The sequence below is a fragment of the Macaca thibetana genome, chromosome 7, assembly GCF_024542745.1.
Source record: "Macaca thibetana thibetana isolate TM-01 chromosome 7, ASM2454274v1, whole genome shotgun sequence".
Classification (NCBI taxonomy): domain Eukaryota; kingdom Metazoa; phylum Chordata; class Mammalia; order Primates; family Cercopithecidae; genus Macaca; species Macaca thibetana.
In genome coordinates, this window is record NC_065584.1 from 86,546,388 (window position 1) to 86,566,242 (window position 19,855).

General features: G+C 42.4%; 1 protein-coding gene across 16 annotated transcripts in view; it reads left to right on the plus strand.

The window, feature by feature from the left end:
* Positions 1–240: 240 nt before the first annotated feature.
* The window catches only part of HNRNPC (heterogeneous nuclear ribonucleoprotein C), a 62,275-nt gene continuing 42,660 nt past the window's right edge, over positions 241–19,855 (plus strand). For 4 of the 16 annotated variants that reach the window (XM_050796564.1, XM_050796571.1, XM_050796574.1 and 1 more), the window contains exon 1: positions 470–662. The gene's annotated coding sequence lies outside the window, so the exon portion shown is untranslated. Of the gene's footprint in view, positions 663–1,291; positions 1,338–7,207; positions 7,727–7,761; positions 8,450–19,855 lie in introns of those variants that run through there. The other 12 variants (XM_050796570.1, XM_050796578.1, XM_050796565.1 and 9 more) reach the window with 7 other exon arrangements.

Below are 19,855 nucleotides of genomic sequence, written 5' to 3' on the forward strand. Positions count from 1 at the left end.
CTTTCTTTATTCACATTGCACGCCGGAGGCTTCATTTCGCGCTTTTTTTCTCCTAGGCCCGGGGCTAGGGCAAGTCCTTTGCGCCCGTCACCTAACAACGCCCCTCAAGCCCTTCCCCGCCCCCGCGCCGCCGGAAATCCGAGGTCTGGGCGAACCTTTTACTAGGCACTCTAAGGAGCAGCGATAGGACACCGCGGCCGCCAATCAGGCCTTCCAGATACCCGGATGTGAGACGGTGCGCGATACAAAGGCGAGTTTCCACCCAGAGGGTCGTCCGGTGCAATAGCCAATAAACATTCCCCAGACGATAAATGACAGGAAAATTAACCAGTTACAAACTAGTTTCTCTCACGCATGTGGAAATTCTTCTGCTTAGTCTAACCCACTGCCAATTGTGACTGGATATCATTGTGAGAAGCGGTTGAACTGTCTAATTAGGAGCGGGAGCGAAAAAACACACAGCCAATAGGAAGATTCTTAGGGATGGGGCGGGGACTAGGCCTTCGCCTCGGCGGCAGAGGAGACTCGGGGGCCATTTTGTGAAGAGACGAAGACTGAGCGGTTGTGGCCGCGCTGCTGACCTCGACCTGCAGTCGGTTTCTTCACGCCGAATCCGGGAGTAGGAGACTCAGAATCGAATCTCTTCTCCCTCCCCCCTCCTGGTAAGTGGAGAGGGCGGACGCAGGGAAGGCGCTGGGTTTTTTGGGAAGCTAGAGGGGGTGTGGGAGAGAATATGAGGGAACCCTTCCCCCTAACTAACCGGGCCCTCATTTATTCTGTTTGTTTTGGGGGATTAGGTCTGAAGCGGGAGGCGGTTTTACAGGCCTCAGCCTCTGCGTAGGTTTAACCTGGTGTCCTCTGGGCCACGATCGCCAGGGAAAATGCCCTTTTTTCGCTCTTCCTGTGTTAACGGCTGCTTTCCTTTCATTTTCTACGACCGCGAGGACTCCGGGATCCTGAAAATGAAGATCGCGATGTTCATTAATATAGTCGAAGTTAACATAGCGCCGATGCCTTCTATTACCTCGGTTCTTCTTACATGTAAAAATTGGGGGAGGGGGAGGGGGAAGGTTACCAAGTAGATGTATCGCGAGCCTTTAAATCCTGGATCGTGCCGCGTGGCCTGTGAGAAAGGTTTAACAAAAGATTTAGCATTTTACTGATAACTTTTTATTTTATTCCTCTCTATGAGCAAATAATGGAGCTCGAAGTAGTTATTTTCACTTACGTTTGTAAAAGGAAATATTGTGTATAACTATATTAATAATTACAGCTGACTTTTCATCTGCAGGTTACAAAACACTTGAAATATATAAGTTAGTGGAACTTTGCTTGAGGTAGGTATTAACTCTCTTTCTCAGACAGAAACTGAGGCAGAAAAGTGTTGATTGCTAGGGTCATAATTAAGTCAGTAGCAGAACTACTAAGGAATTTGACCACGAGGTCAGTCGAGTGGTTTTTACCTGGTTAATGGAATACCGGGTTCTAAAAGTACAATATTTGAATCTTTGCAAGAACCTGATGACGGAAACCACGAGGTAACTGGAAATTCCCAAATTGCGCTTAAGAAAAATACTACGAGACTTGAGAATTTGTTGTTAACGTAACTTCCTAAGTGTAAGATGACAAAATTTGACTTTCGGGTTATTCTGATGTTAATTTTCCCGTCCACCTAAACTTGGGCAAAAATTCACAGCTACATTTTATTAAGCAAATATTAACAGTGCTGTTATTTGCTCGGTGCTGAAATTTGATAAAAAACTTGTAAGTTAAAGTTACAGATCTTTAGTGTCACGTTCACTTATCTGGGAAATCGGTTTTTTAAATCCTCACATGAGATTTGGTTATTTTTTACAATCTGTTAATTTCACAAAAACTAAAGCTGTTAAGCACAGTTTAAACCAATTCTGCCGGGTAAGAAATTTATCTGTAAGGCAACCTATTTGATAGGAAGTAAAATAAGGGTCAAAAACATCGCGACCCCTTTAAGTTTAAATATATTATTACAGGAACTTAAAACTAAAGTTTATCATCGTGCTAAACTGTTAGAAATGAGGTAAAGGCAAAAACAGATTAATGGGGAAATCATGTAGTAAAAATGTTGGCAATGAGAAATGTCAGAAGTTAGTATTTAAGAACAGTTGATAATAGCTGAAATTGATTGACAGGCACTTTTCTTTGCCTTTGAGGTGTTAGAAATACGGGTTCCTTCCGATCAGTATGTATATCAGATCAGTATGTATATCAGCGTACCAAAAATTCTTTAATATCAAGAACTGTTTGCCACGGCATTTATATCACAATTCCAGGTGTGTTCTCAACTGGATAGGCATTTAGTAACATTTTCGTATTGGCTAGCGTATTGGCTAGGGGGAAAAGTTGAAGGATGGCCAGGTTGCAGGTTTTCTGACCTTTTTTCCCCCCCCATTCGTGTGCCACTCTTGGGAATACTTGGTAGTTGATGTTCCTTCTGTGGAGAATTTAAACAGCTTACGTTTGTAATTAAATCTCTTAGAGGATTTGACATGGCATTCGACCTTGTTTTGGATGGAATGGCAGTGCGACACAAAGAATAAACTCATAGCTAGTTGCTCTAATTTTAAAGACTAAGGGGCAAATTATTAAAACTTAATATTAAGTGTTGAATGTGAGGTGTTGAATAGGGAGTAAGTTTGCCTAGGAGGAGAAATAGATTTTAATCCTCCTTGCTTAAATAAGAGGACTTAGACTTTTTTTTTTTAACTTATTTGAATTTTTAGTTTCTAATTCAAATTTTTCGTTGCCAGAAGACTAAAAACCGTACAGATGCAGTCTTTTTAAAGCAGTTTTTTTTTTTTTTTTTTTTGAGACAGAGTCTCACTGTTGCCCCAGGCTGGAGTGCAGTGGCACAATCTCGGTTCACTGCAGCCTCTGCCTCCCGGGTTTGAGCGATTCTCCTGCCTCAGCTTCCCAAGTAGCTGGGATTACAGGCGTGCGCCACCACGCCGGGCTAATTTTTATATTTTTAGTAGAGACGGGGTTTCACCGTGTTGGTCAGGCTGGTCTCACTTCTGAGATCAGGCAATCCTCGTGCCTCCGCCTCCCAAAATGCTGGTATTGCAGGTGTGAGCCACGGCACCCGGCCCCAGTTTTCTAAATTAGTAGTAGTTACTACTATTCTTTTTTTTTTTTTTTTTTTTTTTTTTTTTTTTTTTTTTTTTTTTTTTTTTTTTTTTTTTTTTTTTTTTTGAGACGGAGTCTCACGCTGTTGCCCAGGCTGGAGTGCAGTGGCGCGATCTCGGCTCACTGCAAGCTCCGCCTCCCGGGTTCCCGCCATTCTCCTGCCTCAGCCTCCTGAGTAGCTGGGACTACAGGCGCCCGCCACCGCGCCCGGCTAATTTTTTGTATTTTTAGTAGAGACGGGGTTTCACTGTGGTCTCGATCTCCTGACCTTGTGATCCGCCCGCCTCGGCCTCCCAAAGTGCTGGGATTACAGGCTTGAGCCACCGCGCCCGGCCGTTACTACTATTCTTAACCACATTATTTCAGTCTTCAAATAATTAGTAGTTGTCTCTGGGGAGCATTATTTGCTCTTAATATGCATATTCTTGTATTCTCATTGGAAATGGGAAGCTTTTGGTTTTGTGTATACTACATTTACTAGAGGATTGGTGAGAACTAGAAAGTTGAGGTGTGGCATAACTACAGGTTTTCTCGATATTGAAAAATTTGGATTTATTAACATAAGAAATTTTGGTTTCTTAACCAAAGAAAATTTATTTTTCTTTAGTTAATAAGAAAATCTTACAAGAAAATTTGGTTTCTTAACCAAAGGAAAGAGGTTTCTTTGGTACATTTACTGTGATAGGTTATGTGTTTTTGGATTTAGATTGTATCAGGAAAACATTATTTGGTGCTCTAACTTGATTCTGTCCCAGTACACTGGAAGGACAGGCACTTTGTTTAAAGAATTGATTCTAGAGGCCAGGCGCGGCTGCTCACGCCTGTAATCCCAGCACTTTGAGAGGCTGAGGCGGGTGGATCACGAGGTCACGAGTTCCAGACCAACCTGCCAATATGGTGAAATCCCCATCTCTACTAAAAATACAAACAAACTGGGTGTGGTGGCGCTCGCCTGTAGTCCCGGCTACTCGCCTTAGTCCCGGCTACTCGCCTGTAGTCCCGGCTACTCGCCTGTAGTCCCGGCTACTCGGGAGGCTGAGGCAGGAGAATAGCTTGAACCTGGGAGGCAGAGGTTGCAGTGAGCCATCGCACCACTGCACTCCAGCCTGGGCGACAGAGCGAGACCCCGTCTCAAATAATAATAAGTAATAATAATTGATTATAAACTGGGAAAGAGAGATTCCCGATTTAAAATCTTCACAGTGGTTCTCAAACGTTAGCCAACACCAGAATCAATAGGGCTAGTTAAAACAGATTGCTATGATCTATACCACCAGGTTTTCTAATTAAGTCTGGGGTGGGGCCTGAGAGTTGGAACTTCTAGTAAGTTCCAGGTGATGATGCTTATGCATCACTCGTTCTGAGAGGGACCCCTTTAGAAGAAGGGATCCAAACTTCAGGCAGGTTTTGACAAATAATAACCTAGAGATACTTTTTTTAAAAACTACCTTTGAGCTTTATGTAAGGATACTCTTCTTTTTTTTGAGAGCCTCACACTGTCACCCAAATTAGAATGCAGTAGCGTCATCCCAGCTCACTGCAACCTCTGCCTCCCAGGCTTAAGGGTGCCCTCAGCCTCAGCAGCCTCAGTAGCCCTGCTAATTTTTTGTATTTTTGGTAGAGACAGAGTCATGTTTCCAGGCTGATCTTCAACTCCTGAACTCATGTGATCCGCCTGCCCCAAGCCTCCCAAAGTGCTGGGATTACAGGAGTGAGCTACCCCGCCTGGCCTAAAGGAATATTCTTGATTGAAAATGGTGCTAAAGTTGGTCTTTTTTTTTTTTTTTTTTTTGAGACGTAGTCTCGCTCTGTCCCCCAGGCTGGAGTGCAGTGGCGCAATCTTGGCTCACTGCAAGCTCCGCCTCCCGGGTTCACGCCATTCTCCTGCCTCAGCCTCCCAAGTAGCTGGAACTACAGGCGCCTGCCACCACGGCCGGCTAATTTTTTTGTATTTTTAGTAGAGACGGGGTTTCACTGTGTTAGCCAGGATGGTCTCAATCTCCTGACCTCGTGATCCACCTGCCTCAGCCTCCCAAAGTGCTGGGATTATAGGCGTGAGCCACCGTGCCCGGCCTAAAGTTGGTCTTTTTATGAGTGGTAGCTCTTCAGTTTAACATAAAATCTTGGGAGATACCTGAACTTCTTGATGTTGAAAGATAGAATTAGTTTCTTTTCACATTTTTCTTTCCTTTTAAGCTTATGTCTTGTGGCACCTGTACAAAGGATTTGGTTGTGGTTGAACTATAAAGTTACATATCTTGAAAATTGATTACCAGGTTGGGCTGTGGCTCCAAATAAGAAAATGAAATGTTTCACCATAACTGTATTTCATAAACAGGAAAAGAACATTCAGATGTATATTTCCTACAATTCTTCAGACTTTTTCCGCAGTTTGTACATTCGTACAGTTTCACACATCAAATGTAAAAATTAACTGTCCTTCCTGCACTGTTCTACTTTTTAAACATTTATGGTTTTAGTTACAGTACCTGTTGCTGCTGTAGTCATTCATGCATAGTTGGCTCAAGGAACACTTTTTTTTTTGAGTCCCCCAGGCTGGAGTGCAGTGGCCAGATCTCAGCTTACTGCAAGCTCCGCCTCCCGGGTTTATGCCATTCTCCTGCCTCAGCCTCCCGAGTAGCTGGGACTATAGGTGCCCGGTGCCCGCCACCTCGCCCGGCTAATTTTTTGTATTTTTTAGTAGAGATGGGGTTTCACCGTGTTAGCCAGGATGGTCTTGATCTCCTGACCTCATGCTCTGCCCATCTCGGCCTCCCAAAGTGCTGGGATTACAGGCTTGAGCCACTGTACCTGGCCGGCTCAAGGAACACTTGTAAATGCTCAATTAAAAAAAATTTTTGAGACAGGGTCTCTCTCTGTTGGCCTGGCTGAAATGCAATAGCGTCATCAGAGCTCACTGCAGCCTCAAACTCCTGGGCTCAAGTGATCCTCGCTCCTCAGACACCTAAGTAGCTGGGATTACAGGCTACCACACCCTGTTAATGTTTTTTGTTTTTAATAAAGTCTTGCCATGTTTCCTAGGCTGGTCTCAAGCCATGCTCTACCCCAGTCTCCCAAAGTGTTGGGGTTACAGGTGTGAGCCTCCACACCTGGCCTTAAAATGTTTTAATTTCCCGAAATTTACAAAGGAGAATAAGACCTTATGGCTAAATTGAAAAGTGAGTGCAGCTAGTTCATTGTTTGCACAAGGAGCTACAGTCCAATTGTAGTTCTTATTTTAGCTGATGAAACAACCAGTTTGTCATGGAAATTATTTTAGTGTGGTATTGTGTACCAGATTTTTAGAATCCATTACTTGAAATTAGCTATACATGCTACATAGTAAACAGTGGACTACAGAAACAAAAGAAGTATTAACATAAGGACCTTAATTTTTTCACCTTTTTTATGACCTTAAATATTCAGTAGCCATAGTAGTCTTTTTTTATTACATTTGTATTTTCGTTTTGTCAGTGAGTGAAATAATGTGCTCCTTATTTAAAACATCTTTCCCCCTAACAGTAGAACCTATTAGGTCTTGTGGTTTGATCACTCACTGGTTTTGAAAATAGATCTAGAGTCATCACTAGTATAGATCTTCATGGTAGGCCATTCACCTTCAGTCTGTTACTCATAGTGGAAACTCCATGGGCTTTAAGTTTAAAACCCATGAATCTGCTTAATTTTTACAGTCTCAATATTTGACATTTGCTCACTATTTCACCTCTATTTGTTGGCCCGGTTTTTCTGTATTTTCTTTGCCCAAACTGCTCATTATCAAGATGAATATTTGGATATACTCTTTTTGAGACCCTCAAGGGCATATTGACATGGATTTAGTTAATTTTAGTCACCTATTGATGTTGAAGAATTGTGAAGACAGTCACTGGTAGAGGTGATTCTATGGAGGCTGTCCCATCCCAGTGGAATGTTAATGCTTTACCAAAATGTGTTAGCTGCAATAGACAGATGTTTCTGTCTTGGGGGTTTAGGGCACAACATTTCTGAGGAACTCTGACTCAATCTGTCCCTTCTCCTTTCACAGGGCAGCAAGGCGAACCCCATCCCTACTCACTGGAGCTCAGCTTTGATTTTTAACCTCCCTTCCCCACCCTTCCAGAACACACACATTCCATTCCAAAACTGATTTTATAAAGACATTTTAAACATAATGATGCAACTTGGTGTGCACTACGGCAAATGTACAGGTGTTTTTTTTTTAATTGTTTCCAAAACCGGGACCTGGATTTAAGATGTAATTTTTAAAATTTCTATTTCTATTTTTTCTGCAGCAGTTGGGTTAGAGGAGGAGGAGCCTTTTAGCCTCTCATAAACTGACCTCTCTACTTCCTCGTGTATTTTTAAGATTGATTGATGATGTCGAAAGGGCTTTGCTTGTCTGCTACTGAAAACTTTATCCTTGCGGTTTTTGTGGAAACTGCTTTTGGAAAGAGAAAAGAAATGAACTTTACTGACTTGACATTTTTGCACCTCCCGTTTTTCTAATCTGGGCTATTTTTATTTTTGTTTTTTTACAGTGAGATTTTTTTGATCTTCAGCTACAGTAAGTTATTCCAATTTTTTTTTAACATTTTTCCTGACTTTCCGCTGATTTCCTTTTTATTGTTGTTACTAGTTACTATTACTTATTATTATTATTATTATATTAATACTTATGATGGTGATGATGATGATGATAATGACACTGATGATTTTTAACCGGATTAAAATCGAGTTTTTCTGAATGTTTCTAAGAATTTCTCCGGCCTCCTGATTGACTTTGGAGTTTTGCATCTTGGGAGAGAAAGCGAAGGCATTAGTATTTTTAAGTGGATTGATCACATAAACCTTTTCTCTCCCAACCCCACCCTTGCCCTTATCCCCTTCCCCACACTGAACAGAATTTTACTGGCTGTTAAGTCTATGACCTTATTTTTCCTGATCTTTAACTTAACTGTTTTAGAGCATCTCTGGACGTCTGTATTTTTAATTTTTTTTATTTTTGTTTTTTTATTTTTAATCTTTCATTTGTTAAATTTTTAAACTGTGCTGCAATAAAATGTGTGTGGTACTACTTAACACTTATGATCGTGATGGCATTTTCCCTGAAAGCCATCTTCCTCCTGTTTCCCTTGAAATCCCATCCTGCTTTTCCTGTACACTACCCCTCACAAACCACAAGCTGCAGCAACATGGATGCCCAGCCTGGAGCAGCAGCAGCCAGGATGACCTGGAGCCAGGGGGGCCTTCGGAACAGATGCACACCCTTCCTGGGTGATGGTAAGAGGTGTGAGGTCCACTTGGATTCATTACAAAGACTAGGAAATAAACCCGTTTAACAGTTTAGCTGATGTGTATAGGTCATAGCCTCTGGAAGTGTTTGGATTAAGCGTTTTGTATGTGCATCTTGAAGTGTTTCCCAAGGGGGACCACCTCAGTTATTTGTAAACTAATGGAATAGTAGGAGTTTCTAATTAACTTGGGCTGATTAGAACATTTTGGGTACTTGGAAAGAGCAGCTGAAGTTTAAAATGAAAGTGGCTTGCATTAATGATTAGTAACAAGGCAACGTATTGGGGAATCTTTTTTTTTAAGATTATTACAAATTAGTAAACATTTTCTGTCATTTAACGTATTTCTTGGGTTCATGACATTTTTGGATTGTATTCTATTTAGACTTTTTATCTCATTAAAATTTCACAAGAGTCAAACCACAAGAGATACAACATAATATTAAAATGCTGTCTCACTGGAAGGTTTTTAAAAATTTGAAAAAAGGTAGGCTTTTTGACCTCACAAAGCAGGGAACTCTGTTTAACCTATACATCCAAATCAGGAACCATCTCAGGCTGACCCCTTTTACAATGGTGACTCAAGGCCCAGCTAGATTTTGGGAATTCTAATGTGAATTCATAGAATTCCTAATGGTAAGAAGGGGAATGAATTCTGTGTTATTCCCAGGAATCGTGTAGAGATTAATAAAGATGTGGATAGCCAAAGAGTAAGATAACCATTTTAGAGTTGCTCTGATAGATTTCAAGCTGGGGGATAATCAGATTTTATTTTAAAATATTTCTGTTTTTTTTTTTTTTTTTTTTTTTTTGAGACGGAGTCTCGCTCTGTCACCCAGGCTGGAGTGCAGTGGCTGATCTCAGCTCACTGCAAGCTCCGCCTCCCGGGTTCCCGCCATTCTCCTGCCTCAGCCTCCCGAGTAGCTGGGACTACAGGCGCCCGCCACCTCGCCCGGCTAATTTTTTTTGCATTTTTTAGTAGAGACGGGGTTTCACCGTGTTATCTAGGATGGTCTCGATCTCCTGAGCTCGTGATCCACCCGTCTCAGCCTCCCAAAGTGCTGGGATTACAGGCTTGAGCCACCGCGCCCGGCCAATATTTCTGTTTTTTATGGAGACAGTCTCACTATGTTGTCTAGGCTGGTCTTGAACTCCTGGGCTCAAGCAATCCTCCTGCCTTGACACCCCAAAGTGTTGACGTTACAGGCGTGAGCCACTGCACCTAACCTGGAATAATTTTTTGAAAGGCATATTCGGTACTGTTGTATTAGGGTAAATCACAAACTTGCCCCCTTATATCATACTTGGATGAAAAGGAAAATCTAGTTTAAGTGAAAACCAAAGGTACACTCAAAACAGAATGGGAGAAAGTTAAGGAAAAGATTCCTGGAGGTTATCTAGAAAAATAATGGGAATCTTTTTATTTTTTAAATAGGTGCAAGTTTTATTGATGCCCTCTATTGTATGAGAGCTATTTTTTCTACTTCTTTGTTGCTGTCAGTATATGGAAGCTGTTCACTATAGGTTTATAGGTTTAGTTAGATTTACTCCTTGTTAATTCTACAAATTTATTGTTTTTATGGGACATGTTCTGTTTCGGGATATAAAATATAGTTTATTATGTTTACGGGCTTTGCAGCTTAGGGAGACTCATGAATGAAATAATGTCCATATATGATGAGAGGTAAATACCGATCCTATAGAAGCATGCCGAAATAAGCTAGGGGCATTGGTAAGCCTGCAGTCACAACTAATTGGAAGGCTGAGGCAGGAGGGTCCTTTGGCCCAGGAGTTGAGAGGCTTTAGTGTGTGATATGATTATCCACTGCACTCCAGTCTGGGCAACATAATGAGACCCCATCTCTCTCTCTTTTTTTTTTTTTTTTTTTTTTTGAGACAGAGTCTCGCTCTATTGCCCAGGCTGGAGTGCAGTGGTGCAATCTTGGCTCACTGCAACCTCCGCCTCCCAGGTTCAAGCATTACTCCTGCCTCAGCCTCCCGAGTAGCTGGGACTGCAGGCACAGACCACCATGCCTGGCTAATTTCTGTATTTTTGGTAGAGACGAGGTTTCACTATGTTGGCCAGGCTGGTCTCAAACTCCTGACCTCTTGATCTGCCTGCCTCGGCCCCCCAAAGTGCTGGTATTACAGGCGTGAGCCACTGCGCCGGGCCTTAAATTTTTGTATTTTTTGTAGAGACCCGGTGAGACCCCATCTCTTTTTAAAAGAAAGCATGAGGCCGGGCGCAGTGGCTCAAGCCTGTAATCCCAGCACTTTGGGAAGCCGAGACGGGCGGATCACAGGGTCAGGAGATCGAGACCATCCTGGCTAGCCCGGTGAAACCCCGTCTCTACTAAATACAAAAAACTAGCCAGGCGAGGTGGCGGGCGCCTATAGTCCCAGCTACTCAGGAGGCTGAGGCAGGAGAATGGCGTGAACCTGGGAGGCGGAGCTTGCAGTAGGCTGAGATCCGGCCACTGCACTCCAGTTTGGGCGACAGAGCGAGACTCCATCTCCAAAAAAAAAAAAAAAAAAAAAAGCATGCAGAAATGGTTACCTAACCCTAAGAGATGAGGGGATCTTTTTTTTATTTCATTATTTTTATCTCTTCTACCTTAATCACATAAAGGGATTTTTTTTTTTTTTTTTTTTTTTTTTTTAATAAGACAGAGTCTCACTCTGTCACCCAGGCTGGAGTGCAGTGAGTGGTGTGATCTCACACCACTACAGGCACCTGTCACCATGCCCAGCTAATTTTTGTATTTTTAGTAGAGATGGGCTTTCATCATTTTGGCTAGGCTGGTCTTGAACTCCTGACCTCGTGATCCACTCACCTTGGCCTCCCAAAGTGTTGGAATTAGGCGTGAGCCACCATGCCTGGTCAACGGGATCCTTTTAAGAGAGGTAGTGTACTGAAAAGAATCTTAAGGCCAGAGAATAAAAGTTTGAATGACATACATGCCAAGGAGTTTATATCTTAACCAGAAACTAATGGTGAGCCATTTTAGAAAGATTCTAAACTGGAAAGTGACATCAGATTTTCCTTTTATTTTTATTTTTTGAGACAGGTTCTTGCTCTGTCACCCAGGCTGGATTGCAGCGACATTAAACAATAACAAGGCTCACTGCAGCCTTGACCTCCTGGGTTCAAGCCATCCTCTGGCTTCAGCGTCCTGTGTAGCTGGGACTACAGACGTGCACCATAGCACCTGACTATTTTTTATTGTTATTTTTTTAGTGGAGACAGTCTCATTTTGTTTCCCAGGCTGGTCTCAAAAACTACTGGAAGATTTTAATTTTTAGGACTGTCTTTGTAATAACAGTATGGAAATAGTGTAGAGGAAATGAGATTGGAAGTAAGAGATTAATAAGGGAGATACTAAAATCCAAGGAAGAAAAACGACCTGGTTTGGACAAAAGTAATGCTAATGAGATTAGAGATTAGCAGGTAAATTAGGAGCATCTCAGGACGGATATGATAGAGGGTGGACAAGGACATAGATTTGGCATGATTGCTGGTTTCTAGCTTCTGGGATAGGGATAGATAACTGGGGAAGGTAAACGAAGGGAGCAGATTATAGTTTGAGGGTGGGAAAAAGAATGTTTTAAACGTCTTGGAGGTGTTCAAGGAACATTCACGTATAAGATGTTTATTAAATATTTGAGTACTTATTTTGAAAATCATTATTAGGTTTGGGCATATAGGGAAGAACGAAACATGTCCCCTGCCGTTATGGATATTACAGATCATTGAGGGAAGAAACAAAGTAAACGGCACTTTTCATAGTCAGGATCGATGAAGGAAAAGAACAAGGTGGATGAGAAGATAGCAAGGGAACATGGAATTTGGGGGATGCTGCCAGGGAAGGAACCTTCCCTACAGGGAAGCTTGGCTATATGGAAGTAGCTAATGGTGAAGCTCATTCTGTAAGAAAACCATATGTGAAAGCACAGGTAATGAGGGGGAACAAGACTTGGCCTCCAAGTAAGAAATAATACTGGAAAATAATTACCAAGTATACATAGATGAGGGATGGAGTTGGAGAGGTAGGCAAGGATCAAACATTCATAGCACAACCTTAGAGGGTCTTGTTTAAGATCCTATCTTGGTCACAGGTAGAATCTATTAAAGGATTTTGAAAAAGAGGTCCTTTTTATCTTCTGGCTGTTGTGTAGGGAATGTTAGTGATGAGGACTAACAGGGCAAGTAGGGTAGTAAGTTAGGAGACCAATATATTAGAGTAGGCTACTGTCTCAATCTCTTGGAGAAAATCATCATCCCAGGCCTAACAATAACTTGACCTGGTTTTTCAAATGAGTTTTTATTGGGTGTATTAATGTGCAAAATCAGTCGGAATAAGAGAACTGATCAGGCTCCCGGAAATTACTAATTAGTTCTGTGATACCTTGTTGGGTCATACAATGGCTTTTTGATTTGGCAGGGAAAAGTAGCAGGACGTTGATTTCTCTCTTACGGAAGTATTCTAAACTCTTGACTATGTCCACCACTGTTAAAGTTCTGAGTTTGTGTTGACTGACTGAATTATCATCAAAACCTTGAGTAGGAGTAGATACTGTTAATCATTCATGTTTTAGAGGTGAGAATATTGGACTACAGAGTGTAAATAACTTGCCTAAAGTTAAACTGCTTTAGTGGTTTAGCATGGATTCAACCCAGGGATTAAGGCTGCAGATTTCAACACTTAATGATAGTAGACTCTTTTCTTCACTTTGATATGTTGAGCTTTTTTTTTTTTTCTAGACAGAATCTCGCTCTTTCGCCAGGCTGGAGTGCAGTGGCGTGATCTTTGACTCACTGCAACCTCGCCTCCTGGGTTCAAGCGATTATTGTGCCTCAGCCTTCTGAGTAGCTGGGATTACAGGCATGCACCACCAAACCCAGCTAATTTTTGTATTTTTAGTAGAGATGGGCTTTCACCATGTTGGCCAGGCTGGTCTAGAACTTATGACCTCGTGATCCGCCCACCTCGGTCTCCTAAAGTGCTGGGATTACAGGCGTGAGCTACTGTGTCCAACTGAGCATTCTAGAAAAACAAATTTTAGTTTGGTTAAAGTTCCAAAGAATAACCTTGCACTTTTATTTTAAAAATTTTAAAATTAAATGGTTTTTTGTTTTTTGTTTTTTGTTTTTTTGAAACGGAGTCTCACTCTGTAGCCCAGGCTGGAGTGCAGTGGCCAGATCTCAGCTCACTGCAAGCTCCGCCTCCCGGGTTCACGCCATTCTCCGGCCTCAGCCTCCCAAGTAGCTGGGACTACAGGCGCCCGCCACCTCGCCCGGCTAGTTTTTTGTATTTTTTTTTTTTAAGTAGAGACGGGGTTTCACCGTGTTAGCCAGGATGGTCTCGATCTCCTGACCTCGTGATCCGCCCGTCTCGGCCTCCCAAAGTGCTGGGATTACAGGCTTGAGCCACCGTGCCCGGCCAAATGGCTTACAGATGTGTGTATATGTACAAGGTAGTAAATTGTTCAGGTAGATATATCTTGGTAAAATGTTACCGTGGTTGTGATAGCATTGTTAGTAGGGAAGCAAGCACATTTTAAAAGTGAGCTTTGGGCCAGATGCTGCAGTTTATGCCTGTAATCCTAGCACTTCGGGAGGCTGTAGTTGGAGGATAGCTTAAGGCCAGGAAAGTCTGGCAACATAGCAAGACCCTGTCTACAAAAAGCTGGGCGTGGTGGCACACAGCTGTAGTGTAGCTTCCCGGGAGACTGAGGCAGTAGAATTACTTGAGCTCAGGAGTTTGAGGTCAGGGTGAGTTATGATTGTGCCTCTGTACGCCAGCCTGGGCGACAAGAGACCCTGTCTCTTAAAGTAAAAAAACAAAAGTGAACTTTCCTTTTTTTAAAACTATCATAAAACCGTAAGAAGTGAACTTTAGTTGAAAAAAAGTTATTTATGGTTAAAAAAAAAACCACCCAGAGGGATGCGTTAACTAAGCCCAGGGGTCCTTTTTCAATCCTCATCTCACTTGACCTGTTGGTTCCATTTAACCAGATCTCTTCCTTGAAACTTTTTTTTTTTTTTTAAATTTTTTTTACTTTGCTTCCAGGTTTTTGTTAGATGTTTCTGACTGTTAAACCTCTTTCTGGTGGAGTGCCCCATGGTTCATTCAGTCTTTCCACTTCTCTTTTCTGTCCACAATCTGGGTCATTTCAGATTCATTCATGATTTAATATACCACCTATAAGCTGATATCCACACTCAAGATCAACAGCCTATACATTCGAATGTCATACCAATCAAGTTACCTACATGACAACTCTGTTGAATATCCAATATGTCAACTTAAAAGTGCAAAACTGTGCTCCTGATGTTCATCCCTCAAACCAGTGTCTTGTGTACTGTTGCCTTTTTCAGTTAATGAAACAATTTTTGTGTCTCTTGAGCCAAAGATTTTGGCTAGCCATCCTTGACTTATTCATCTCTCACCTTTGGCCTATTAGAAAATCATGTTGGCTGGGTGTGGTCGTTCACGCCTGTAATCCCAGCACTTTGGGAGGCTGAGGGAGGTGCATCGCTTGAGCTTAGAAGTTTGAGACCAGACTGGGCAACGTGGTGAAACCCCATCTCTTCAAAAATATACAAAAATTAGCCGGGAGTGGTGGCATGTGCCTGTAGTCCCAGCTACTTGAGAGACAGGCATGAGAATCGCTTGAGCCCAGGAGGCAGAGGTTGCAGTGAGCCGAGATCGCACCCGCACCATTGTACTCCAGCCTGCGTTACAGAGCAAGACCCTGTCACAAAAAAGAAAAGAAAATCATGCTGCATATTGTTGACACTTGGTCCAGTTTCAAGCCACTATTGTATCTTGTGCATTATTGTATAAAATAGGTTAGTATTTCTTTTGTCCCTCCACACTAGTTTTGTTCTTAAAGTGGTAGCTAGATTTATCCTAAAATGTAATGTTTGGAAAATGTTTCTTTTTTTTTTTTTTGAGATGGAGTTTCGCTCTTTTTGCCCTAGCTGGAGTACAATGGCATGATCTCGGCTCACTGCAACCTCCGCCTCCCGGGTTCAAGCGATTCTGCTGCCTCAGCCTCCCAAGTAGCCGGGATTACAGGCACCTGCCACCACCCCCGGCTAATTTTTTTTGTATTTTTAGTAGAGACAGGGTTTCACCATGTTGGCCAGGATGGTCTCAAATTCTTTTTTTTTTTTTTTGAGACGGAGTCTCGCTCTGTCGCCCAGGCTGGAGTGCAGTGGCGCGATCTCGGCTCACTGCAAGCTCCGCCTCCCGGGTTCAGGCCATTCTCCTGCCTCAGCCTCCCGAGTAGCTGGGACTACAGGCGCCCACAACCGCGCCCGGCTAATTTTTTGTATTTTTTTTTTTTTTAGTAGAGACGGGGTTTCACCGTGGTCTCCATCTCCTGACCTTGTGATCCGCCCGCCTCGGCCTCCCAAAGTGCTGGGATTACAGGCGTGAGCCACCGCGCCCGGCCGGTCTCAAATTCTTGACCTGGTGATCTGCCCACCTCCACCTCTCAGTGCTGGTGTGATCCAGTGCGCCTGGCTGTTGAAAAATGTTTTGCCTGAAAACAACCTAATGGCTGCCTTTTTCAGCATTGAAGTCAGAATTTTTCTGTGATTTATAGGGCATCCTATGTGATTTGTTGTGTCCCTTCCCTTACTGTTATACAGTGCTTCAGCCACACTGGCCTTCGTAACTGTCTTGAACACATTGGATATGTTTCCCCTTTAGAGCTTTTCCTTGGAATTTTCTCTGAGTCATACAGTTTGGTTCCTCAGTTCTGAGATTTTTACTCAGAAGCTACCCCCTTAGTGATGTGTCTTCCCTTATTTAGCACCTTAAGCTCCCCTTCTCCTAAATTCGCTTTAGCACTCATCACCAACTGTAGAATTTGTTTTATGCTGTGTAAAGACGTAAGAGGTATGTCCAGAAATACACATGCCAAACAATTAACATTGATTGCCTCTGGGCAAGAAGTGGGATTTAGGAGATTTGAAACTTGTGCTCTATGGTGCTTAAGACTGAGTGTTATAATGACCAATACGGTAATATTTTCCTTCTAATTAAAAAGCTTAAAAATGTACATCAACTCTTGTGATTCTGTGTGGGTATAAATAGCATAGCTAGTCTGTGTAATAGGGGTTTAAGTAAGCAGTGTTAATAGTTGAAGAAAACTTCTTTAAAAGGTTTAGCTATGATGAAATGAGTCGAGTTAGCATTTGAGCACATGGACTACCGTGATGTTGCCTGTATCAACATTTGGGAGAACCATTTTAAAAGTATGTATTCTCTAATGAGAAAGTATGGCTGTTTGTAAGAGGTAGCCATAGTGCATTAGAGAACTTTTTTTTTTTTTTTTTTTTTTCCCATTTCTACTTGATCTGATTCTGACTTTACCAGTCTGAAATATTCTTCCTGTTTTCTAATTACATTGACCTATGGCTCCTGAGTTGATTTTAAAACTGAAAAAACTCTGGGAGTTCATTGAACCAGATTTAGGCTTTTCTGGCTAGTCTTGAATAACGTTTAGGAGTAGTTTTTTTTTTTTTTTTTTTTTTTTTTTTCTTGAGATGGAGTCTCGCTCTGTTGCCCAGGCTGGAGTGCAGTGGCGCGATCTCGGCTCACTGCAAGCTCCGCCGCCTCCCGGGTTCACGCCATTCTCCTGCCTCAGCCTCCCTAGAAGCTGGGACGACAGGCGCCCGCCACCACGCCCGGCTAATTTTTTTGTATTTTTAGTAGAGATGGGGTTTCACTGTATTCGCCAGGATGGTCTTGATCTGCTGACCTCATGATCCGCCCGCCTCGGCCTCCCAAAGTACTGGGATTACAGGCGTGAGCCACCGCACCTGGCCCTAGGAGTAGTTTAATAGAGTACATTTTGAACAAAATTTTTCCTCTAGCCCTCTAACTAAAATAGGTATTCTGAAGAGGATAAACTATTTATAGTGCATTGTCACTCCCTATATTGATCCTTTAAATAAAATCATCATTCACATAAGTGGATTTTCTAGCTTCAGAGATAGAAGAAAAGTTTTCTGTTGCTACTATCCTTAAAAGTTTGTGGAATTCATGCTAGAGTTATGGCTGTTTATGCTGTTTAAAATGGAGTTTTATTACTCCTTTAAAAAGGAATACTGGTCAAGTGACTGAAGATTGGTGTGGATTTGTGAGAGGAGGTACCTCATCTTTATCTTACCTTTGATCCCAGTAAAGTAATACATGCTCATAGACAGTTTTAGAAAATATAACTATCCAAAGATAACATTTTGGTGTGTTCTTCCAGGCTTTTTGGGGCATATATAATCTTCAAAAAGCCCTGTTATACTGCATATGTATTTAAGTAATATTTTAAAATTTTAACTGAATAGCTCATGTTAGTAGTTACAGATCTCTGAAAAATTTGTAGTAGCTACATAGTATTATATACTATTTAGTAGTACATGGTACATTGCATACTTATACTGTATTTTAGCAATACACTGTTGTTGTAACCTTCCCAATTTTTTTTTTTGAACAAAGCTTTGGACAGTCTTAAAACTACAGTTGTACGTATCTTTATTTTCTTATAATTAAGCCCCAGAAATATAATTGTTCAAGGGTATGCACACTTTACTTTTTTGCGGGGAGTGGAGGTCGTGGGGGAGCAGGGAGTATGCACTTGTTTTTGAGACGGAATCTCACTGTCTTCGCCCAGGCTGGAGTGCTGTGGTGCGATCTCGGCTCACTGCAAGCTCTGCCTCCTGGGTTCACGCCATTCTCCTGCCTCAGCCTCCTGAGTAGCTGGGACTACAGGCGCCCGCCACCACGCCCAGCTAATTTTTTATATATTTTTTAGTAGAGACGGAATTTCACCATGTTAGGCAGGATGGTCTCGATTTGCTGACCTCGTGATCTGCCTGCCCTCAGCATCCCAAAGTGCTAGGATTACAGGTCTGAGCCACCGGGCTTGGCCGCACATTTTAAAAAGTTCTTAAAGTTTGCTCTCCAGAAGCTAATAAGTGTAGCAATTTATTGGCAGTGTTAGTGGCCACTAATACTTAATTTCTAGTTTTGTGAATTACTTTGGATCTTTTGCTTTTAAGATTTGACCCTCTATTCTGAAGGGTTTGGTAAGTTTTTAAGTTGAGTAGTAAAAATGTTGATAGAGGTATAGATTCTTAGTGAAACGTTGCTACAGTGTCAACTATATTTCTGTGTATAGTTTGAGATTCACATGTAATTTTTGTTTTCAGGAACATACACATCTTTGGTGTTACCTTTTTCTTTCTTTTTTTTTTTTTTTGATATGGAGTCTCGTACTGTAGCCCAGGCTGGAGTGCAGTGGCGCAATCTCGCTCACTGCAAGCCCCGCCTCCTAGGTTGACGCCAGTCTCCTGCCTCAGCCTCCCGAGTAGCTGGGACTACAGGCACCTGGCTAATTTTTTGTATTCCTTTTTTTTTTTTTTTTTTTTTTCCTTTTTTAGTAGAGACGGAGTTTCACCACGTTGGCCAGGATGGTCTCAATCTCCTGACTTTGTGATTCGCCCATCCTCCCAAAGTGGTGGGATTACAAGCGGGAGCCACTGCGCCCGGCCAATCTTTTTTTTTTGTTTTGTTTTTTTTAAAGAGTCTTGCTTTGTTGACAGGCTGGAGTGCAGTGGCGCAGTCTGGGCTCGCTGCAACCTCCACCTCCTGGGTTCAAGCGATTCCCCTGCCTCAGCCTCCTGAGTAGCTGAGATTACAGGCATGGGCCACCATGCCCGGCTAATTTTTTTTGAGACGGAGTCTTGTGCTGTCGCCCAGGCTGGAGTGCAGTGGCCGGATCTCAGCTCACTGCAAGCTCCGCCTCCCGGGTTCACGCCATTCTCCAGCCTCAGCCTCCCGAGTAGCTGGGACTACAGGCGCTGCCACCTCGCCCGGCTATTTTTTGTATTTCTTAGTAGAGACGGGGTTTCACCGTGTTAGCCAGGATGGTCTCGATCTCCTGACCTCGTGATCCGCCCATCTCGGCCTCCCAAAGTGCTGGGATTACAGGCTTGAGCCACTGCGCTCGGCCTTTTTTTTTTTTTTTTAAGTAGAGATGGGGTTTCACCATGTTGGCCAGGATGGTCTCGATATCTTGACCTTGTGATCCGCCTGCCTTGGCCTCCCAAAGTGCTGGGGATTACAGGCGTGAGCAACAGCACCCGGCTGGTGCTATCTTTTAATTGTGAAAAAATTTCACATACACAAAAGAGAATAGTACAATGAACTCCCATGTACTTGTCCCACTTTAATAATTCTTGGCCAGTCTTTTTATTTATATCTACATCTCCCCATCCACCCCCTTCCCGTGTTATTTTGAAGCAAATTCTTGATATATTTAATCTGTAGATATTTAAGTGTTTATTTTAAAGAGAATTAGGACTTAACCACAATTATCCCACCAAAAAC